Raw genomic sequence first — 9,014 nt, forward strand, 5'->3', positions numbered from 1 at the left:
ATGCTTTTCGACCTGTCCCCATATTAATATTGGTTCAGCATAATCGCAGTTTGTTTTGATATTTTAACCTGCGCACCAACGAGCGCCTGCATTGCCAAGGGCTAAAATAGAAGTCAGTTCAATTTCTGACAGCATATCGCGCTGCAAGTCCTACCTCTCTCATCTCCTCATTGGTTTATAGAAGCAGGTACCCACGTGCCATCTCCTCATTGGTTGTACCCACGTGGGTGACTGAAAGATGAAATAGGTCAGTGACTGTAATGCACGTAATTTATGAAAGTTGCCAATCGCAATATAAAGTCAAGAGAAGAAAAGGCCTGGGAGGAGGAGAGATGACTATAAATGATTTGGTTGACCGTTTTATGCGTGGTGTGGAGTAGGGGGACAGGTAAAATAACAACAATGTTTATATTTATGCACGATGGCTAACTAAATTGCCATAAATGATGGCATATTAATAGAATTGGTTCAGAGTTTGTTTTGATATTTTAACCTGCGTGTCGTGATCGCGTTTGGTGTGGGGGGACAAAATACATTTATGCACGATGGCGCATGATGGCGCACGCTCGCAGCCGGTTTGGGTTCCGTGTAATAGTTTATCAACATTTAAAGCTAAACGTTCTGATCTGTTGCGTCAACTACATTACGTAAAAACGTTTTTTTGATGCTAGCTTGACATAGGCTAGTGCTTTTGCTGTTCGTTAGGCCTACTCATGTTGTTGGCTGACGAATATGTGTGAAATTTGTTTTGAGTTAGAATGGACCATTATCATGCACCTGTCTTGAAACAGGGTCAGCGGGAAAAAATACCTATCTATGCACTTAAATAGCGAATAGAGGACGCTATTCTCATGGTTAATTTCCATGCCAGCCAGGTAGGCTATATTCCTGTTGTAAAATAAGCAATGTGCTTAATATTAGGAAAGTTGAGAAATGAATATAGTAGGTCTAGCCTATATAACACTGATGGGATCCTCCTCTTTTTAATAGAGGCCATCACTCTGTTTTCTCACACAATTGCATAGCCTATAGAAATGTTGCACAACATGAGCTCATGGGCTCTCATGAAGTGTTTGATTAGATTTTTGATACGTTTGCATTGATGTCAAAGTGATTACAGGGACAATAGAGTGCAGAGTACCAGGCAGTTAGCATGTTTGGTAGGCTACTAATGACCATCAGCAACATCAGAGCTTGGAGAATCCTAATTACCATGACTAAACGGTCACGTGGAATTTGACTGCTTCATGACTCGTGACTGCCGGTGTGGCGGTAATATGGTCACCGCAACAGCCCTAGTCATGCAGCCTATTTTGGTGGTTCACAATATCGGGCTTACGGATGTGGAATGCGAGTTGAGGAAGCCAGCCGTGCCCAACCAGGTGCAGTCAGTGGAGGACCTGTACCCAGTTGAAGACAACCCTCTGTCCCGAGAGCCCCCAAACGAGGATCTTCAGTGGCCAAGGAACCATCTCCGGGGCAGGATCAGAGGGACGGCATGTCTCCTTGAACCTGAGCCAGAACATCAGCTACCCTCCCTGTCACCCTGTCTGTACCGGACCTCTTAAGGATCCGCCCCTTTAAAAAAATTTAAAAAATGGCAAAAATGACATACCCAAATCTAACTGCCTGTAGCTCAGGCCATGAAGCAAGGATATACATATTCTTGGTACGATTTGAAAGGAAACACTTTTTCACAGTTTGTGGAAATGTGAAAGGAATGTAGGAGAATATAACACATTAGATTTGGTTAAAGATAATACAATGAAAAAAACAACCATTCTTTTGTAAAAAAATTTAACCATCTTTGAAATGCAAGAGAAAGGCCATAATGAATTGTTCCAGCCTAGGTGCAATTTAGATTTTAGCCACTAGGTGACAGCAGTGTATGTGCAACGTTTTAGACTGATCCAATGAATCATTGCATTTCCGTTTAAAATGTTGTATCAAGACTACCCAAATGTGCCTAATTTGTTTATTAATAACTTTTCATGTTCAAAATTGTGCACTCTCCTCAAACAATAGAATGGTATTCATTCGCTGTAATGGCTACTGTAAATTGGACAGTGCAGTTAGATTAACAATAATTTAAGCTTTCTGCCAATATCAGATATGTCTATGTCCTGGGAAATGTTCTTGTTAATGCTAATCGCATAAGCCTGCGTTAGCTCAACCGTCCCGTGGAAGGGACATCCCGAAGAAGTTTTAAAAATAAGCGCACCTGGGGCATGCAGGCATCCTGGCTGGCATGGCGTGGTCAGCAAAGCAGCAGGAGGCTATATGTAACAGGGTTGGTTATGTTTCCAATTGCCTCTAAAGAAATGTGTATTTAATGTTCAAGCATTATTATTGGTTGGTTCAACTCTGATGACAATAAGGTGTGTTGTGATTGGCCCCGCTTGCAGATAGGGCGAGATCGCGAACGTCAGGTCTTCCCAGTATGAAAATGTGATGCAAGGGGTAGGTCACGTTCTGAATACTGTTTTATATTTTACAATGTGTACAAGTTTGCTGTAGGTTACTGATTTATACATGTGTGGGTATATGGTACCTTTTAGGGATTGAGGGGCTTTCTGGGAGGTGCTTTGGCATATGATTGCTGTAAATAAGTGTGTTAGCTAGCATACACTGATGTAATGGTCACATAAGCCCACTGCTAACACAGTTGTCTTCATGCTACAGATTTTGCCATCGACAGCCATCAATATCGGTAAGCCCTGCACAACTAACGTGCTGTTTCCCATTTAACAACAGCAACAGAAATAAATGATGCGCAACTGGGACCACTGGCTGATGTGATTTATTTGGACAAAACACAACACAAGGAGAGTACGATTTACATCTGTTACACTGGTGCCGTGACTCGTCTTCGCCGGACGTCACGTGGAGGGATCCGAGACCCGGCTTCAGGAAGTACTCTGGTTGCTCATGCACGCCAGAGGCCTAGGTTTCGCATTCTGCACAAGTGGAATTCTCAGGGAGCTCCTGATAGCATGAGTGAGTGGGGGAAATATAATGTACTGTTTATTACTTGTATGTGGTGATGCAATGATTATTTAGTGATGTAATTGTGCTGTTACGCTAGTAACCTTCCGAAGCCCATTAACGTGAGGGCGTCGCCATTTTCTACCACACGGTGGCGACAACTATTTATTAAGGCGTTTCTTGTTACTTTTCTGTATTGATTCTTGGTCTTGTTAGACCACTACTACTGAACTTTTATTTTGAGTGCATTATGTTCAAGCTGATTTTATAGAAGTGTTCATATTAATTGTGATTTTTTTTTTGACTTAATATTTACATTAAAAATAAAAATAAAAATGTTTTAAATGCAAAGTTTTGGGAGAGGTAGGGGAGTTCTCATGTTTAACCCTTCACCGCCAGTGGGTAGGGGGGCACCAATTTCTCCATTTACTTCCACACCTCTGGCTAGGCCAATGACACAGGCAAGTGTGCGCTTTCCACATGATTTAGAGCTACCTCAATTCAGTGCATTCGAACCTGTTTCACCTAGTCCTAGGAAGGAGGATGTGTCTGGATTTCCTGGCGGGCATTGTTAGGTAGATAGGTTACTCCATAGGTGAAAATTATGCCTCTTGTTTGGAATCAAAGGCTATGGGAGATGGGGTGGGACAGAAGGTTGATTATGTTGGTGGTACCAAGGCTGGGACCAGCTCTAGTCTAAATGTAGTGGTGAAAAATGATGTCAGGGAAACAGTGTTTTTCAGGAGGGATGGTTAAGAGGAATGCACAGTGCATGAGTGGGAGGAGACCATGTTAGTGTACATGCAGAACAAGGGCTATGGTGGGCAGGAGAGTTCAGATGAAATTTTGGGTAAGCTGTCAGGTCGGGCATGTGACTTGGTAAGAGTAAGCCTACGCAGTAACCCAGTTGACTTAAGCCAGGGCCCTAGACCAGTTTTTGACATTCTGAAGCATCACTTTAGCGACACAATCAACTCTCACATGCCCCTAGCTGATGTTTATTCTACTTTGCCAATGGAAGGGGAGACTCCATTTGATTACTGGATCAGACTAAACAGGGCCATAGAGGTGGCAGAGGACTGTTTGAAGAGGCAGAACAAGGAGCTAGACAATCCATCACGTGTTCTGACCCCATATTCATCAAGCACTGTCCAAACCCAGAGCTGTCATTGATATTCATGCGCAAACCATATTCATGGAGGTCCATGGCAGGCTGGAGGAGTACCAGAGGAAGTGCAAGGCTCCACGTCCTTTGCGGCTACCCCCACTGGTCACCACACTGACGCAGGAAGTAAGTAGGCCAGTGTCGGCTGTTGCAAACTGCCCGGACCCCTTGTTGCAGCTCACAAATGGCTCATCCGAGGTATTGGATCGTGTGATTGCCATGCTTGAACGGGTCTTGGAGCAGAGGCCACAATAACCTGTAGGCGGCTATGATAACCGTTTCCAGAGGAGGCCCAGGAGAAGGGAGAACCCGTCTTTGCGATGCAAAGTGTGTGGGGATGCGAATCACAACACAATGGATCATTGTTATCCACACCACCTCTGCTTCCTCTGTTATGCAGCTGGGCACACATGTCAAGAATGTCCTCGAACTTCATCGGTAACTCCCATAGCTCCATCAAACAGCAACACGACAAAAGCGGCAGGAAAACTAGCTGGCCCGCACGGGGTGGGGGGAAGTGCTGGGCCTTGTGAGGTGCCCCAATCAGATAGTGGTGTAGATTTAGAGTCCATATATTCAAATGTTTGTGATGAAGTCAAGTCGAATGAAAAAGTCATTATGCAAAATATACAGAGAGTGCTCCACAATGAGGAACTCTTCTATACTAGTGTGTTACTGGGGGATGTTATAGAGGTGAGCTCTATGATTGACAGTGGTTCTATTGGCATGCAAAGCAGGTGTGCTCAAGAGTGGCTCCCTCAGTCTGACTGAAGTGGTGTTGGTTGGCTGCGGGGTTGAAGACCAAGCCTGTAGGTGTGTGTGAATTGAATCTGTCTGTGTATGGCAGCAGTGTCTCTGTCCCTGTTCTAGTAGTGGAAGGCCAACGTGATGAGCTCATCCTAGGCAGCAATGTGATAAAACACCTCATCAGGGAGCTGAAGACGAACGGTGACTTCTGGGAGAAGATGTCATCATCTGAACACAATGGAGATGACAAACTGTTCCGTCTGCTGGCTAATGTAGAGAGATGGAAAGGAACCGAAGTGCCAGAAAGAGTGGGCACGGTAAGGCTGAAGCGGGCGGTCACATTGGAGCCCATGCAGGAACATTTAGTCTGGGGCCGGTTGTGTATGCCTCAAAATGTATCCGCGGGCAGCGCTGTCGTTATTGAGCCTACAAGGGCACGCACAAGACCGAAAAACATTCTAGTGGGGAGGACAGTAGCGACATTGTGGAGCGATGGCTGGGTCCCTGTCAAAGTTATCAATCCCTCACCAAAGCCAGTAACAGTGAGACGCAATGCCAAGATAGCGGGCATTTTTCCTTGCATGGCATTAGAGGACTTTGACACTGACTACATTGATGGGCCCACTGTCGATCCGGTCCCCCTGGTGCAACAGGTACACAAAATGGATGACAATCCAGACTTTGACAATGGTAGTGGAGATAGCTTGACCGTTGACAGTGGCGTCAAACCACACAGAGTGACAAGTGAGATGTTGCACGAGTTAGGGCTAGGCGACATTGGCATTGAGTCCACTCAGTTGTCGAAACAGTGTAAGGCCAGGCTAGTTCAGCTAATAGCCCGCTACGAGTCTATTTTCTCCCAGCACAAACTAGATTGCGGGAAGGCTACTGGATATGTCCATCGCATCAGACTCAGTGACACTAAGCCTTCTAGGCTACCTTACCGTAGGCTCTCCCCTAACCATTATGACAAGCTCAGGCAGGACTTGGATGAGATGGAAGAGCGAGAGATAATCAGGAAATGCAGTGAGTATGCTTCCCCGCTTGTGCTGGTCTGGAAGAAGTCTGGTGATCTGAGACTGTGTACAGACTTCCGATGGCTCAATGCTCGCACCGTAAAGGTCACCCTCTACCTCACCAAGCTGATGCTCTAGTGGCCCTGGGTGGCAATGCCTTCTTCTCTACAATGGATTTGACCTCGGGCTACTACAATGTGGAGGTGCATGAAGACGACAAGAAGTTTACAGCTTTCACTTCTCCTTTTGGGTTATGCGAATATAACCGTCTTCCACAAGGACTATGCAACAACCCAGCTACATTCTTGAGGATGATGTTGAGCATTTTTGGGGATCAGAATTATTCTAGCCTTCTATGCTACCTGGACGATGTGCTGGTTTTTGCCCCAACTGAAGAACTTGGATTGCAACGCTTGGAGTCAGTTTTGAGCGTCTCAAAACCCATAATATGAAATTGTCTCCAAAGAAATGCCATTTCATGAAGAGGTCAGTGCGGTTCTTGGGGCATGTCATCAGTGACGGAGATGTGGCCACAGACCCAGAAAAAGTGAAGGCTATTGCAGGGATGACAGAGAAGTTATCTCATGGAGGATAACACGGACTTGTCCTCCCAGGGAAAGATTCGGTCCTTTCTCGGAATGATAGTCTATTACCAGCAGTTCATTGAGGGGTGCTCCACCATCGCTAAACCGCTGCATGGGCTGACAACTGGGACGAAGGTACCACGCCAATGGAAAGGCAAGATGAAAAGAGGAATACATAGGAAACTTACAGCAGCAGACTGGACTAGTGAGTGCAAACAGGCCTTTAGTCAGTTGAAACAAGCTCTCCTCGATCAGGTCATGCTAGCCCATCCTGATTTTAGTAGACCTTTCTTGCTGTCTGTAGACGCATCTAGTAATGGATTAGGTGCTGTCCTCTCCCAGGTGCCAGAGGATGGGTCTGCAGCCAGACCCTTAGCATTCGATAGCAAATCACTTACTTATGCACAGTCAAAGTATCCTGCCCATAGGTTAGAGTTTTTAGCTTTATGCTGGGCCGTCTGTGAGAAGTTTAGTCATTGGCTAAGGGGCAAGCCTTTTACTGTATGGACAGACAACAACCCATTAACGTACATCCTGTCTAAGCCCAAATTGGACACCTGTGAACAGAGATGGGTTGCTAAACTCGCTCCATTCGAGTTTGACATCAAGTACATCCCCGGTCCCAAAAATGTAATTGCTGATGCACTCAGTAGACAGCCATTTGTGCAGCTGAGCGCTCTCCACCGCATCACAAGGGTTCCATACAAGGCCTTTGTTGGAAGAAGCTGCGGGAGTACATGCTGAGAAGGTGCAAGATGTGTTCCGCTGGTCGAACCACCCATTCGACCTCGAAAGCTGCTCACCGTCAATTGAGGCAGATACCAGTGAAATTGTCATGGACTGCCAAACTACCTCCTATCCTTCTCCTGGTTCACTGTCAAAGGAAGCGGTGTCAGCAGTCCTGAGGTCGCAAGGGGAGGCTGGTCTACAGAACTGTGTGCTGCTACTGCCTCAGCTCACTCAGTCACTGGTGCCATCTGAGATGTCAGATGTGAAAGTGCTATCCCGTGACGACCTGATATCAAAGCAGCGCCAGGATAACGCACTCGCCAGAGTTGTCTTCTACGTGGACAGGGGCCGTAGACCTTTTAGGAGGGAATGTGACCATGAACCACTCGAGGCTCTGCGGATTCTGAAGACCTGGGAGAAGCTCACTCTGAAAATGGGTGTACTATATCGCGTTGCCAAAAGTTTGCTGTCAAAGAAGAAGACGTACCAGTATGTAGTACCCACCTCAATGAGGGCGTCAGTTTTGAAGGGTGTCCACGATGAAGCCAATCATCAGGGGCAACACCAGACGTTGTACTTGATGAGACAGAGGTTCTTCTGGTATGGTCAGGAGTCCGATGTGAGAGAGTACGTCGAGTTGGTGTGTGTGGACTTCTGGTTTGCTGAAGACTCCAACAACAAGTCCTTGGATGTTCTGGTAGTCACTGATCATTTTACTAAGATGGCCCATGCCTTCTTGTGTCCGAACCAATCAGCTAAAGCAGTGGCCCTTCAGCTGTGGAACAACATCTTCTGTGTGTATGGTTTTCCTCGTTGTATCCACTCTGACCAAGGGGCCAACTTTGAAAGTAAGTTGATTGCTGAGTTGTTGAGTGCTGCAGGAGTCCAGAAGTTGCACACAACTCCCTACCATCCAATGGGGAACGGGGGAGTCGAAAGGTTCAATAGAACGCTGGGAAACATGATCAGGGCTTTACCTACGAGAGCGAAGCTTGCTGTACGTTACTGATTTATACATGTGTGGGTATATGGTACCTGTTAGGGATTGAGGGGCTTTCTGGGAGGTGCTTTGGCATATGATTGCTGTAAATAAGTGTGTTAGCTAGCATACACCGATGTAATGGTCACATAAGCCCACTGCAAACACAGTTGTCTTCATGCTACAGATTTTGCCATCGACAGCCATCAATATCGGTAAGCCCTGCACAACTAACGTGCTGTTTCCCATTTAACAACAGCAACAGAAATAAATGATGCGCAACTGGGACCACTGGCTGATGTGATTTATTTGGACAAAACACAACACAAGGAGAGTACGATTTACATCTGTTACATATACGGCAGGCAACAGTTGGACAGCGCACCAACCCCAACTGGCCATGAGGAGAGGGAGGTTAACTGACAGAAATTATGGAGCAGTGGTTAGGGCCAAGTGCATTACTCTGTCGCTGCTATAAAAAAAGGGTCCTCAGATCAGTCATTGGATGGGATGTTGTCTGTAAAGTGGGCTACAGATAACGAAGAGGAGGGCATCAAGGCATTCAAATGGCTACAGGGATGGATATGCAGGAGTCCGGGCTTTAGATCACGGGGTCTGGGATCCTGGGTGCCTCACCGGAGGGTCTGGTGGGCACCACAATAGTGGTGGAGGTCAAGTGTCCCTATGGTGCATGGGACCTTACAATTGAAGAGGGAGTGAGGGAGGGTCTTACTGGCACAAGGTCCAAGGTCAGCTCCACATCACTGGAAAGGACATCTGCTTCTTCATTGTGTGGACCATCAAAGCCT

Source organism: Oncorhynchus tshawytscha, linkage group LG03, assembly GCF_018296145.1.
Source record: "Oncorhynchus tshawytscha isolate Ot180627B linkage group LG03, Otsh_v2.0, whole genome shotgun sequence".
Taxonomy (NCBI): domain Eukaryota; kingdom Metazoa; phylum Chordata; class Actinopteri; order Salmoniformes; family Salmonidae; genus Oncorhynchus; species Oncorhynchus tshawytscha.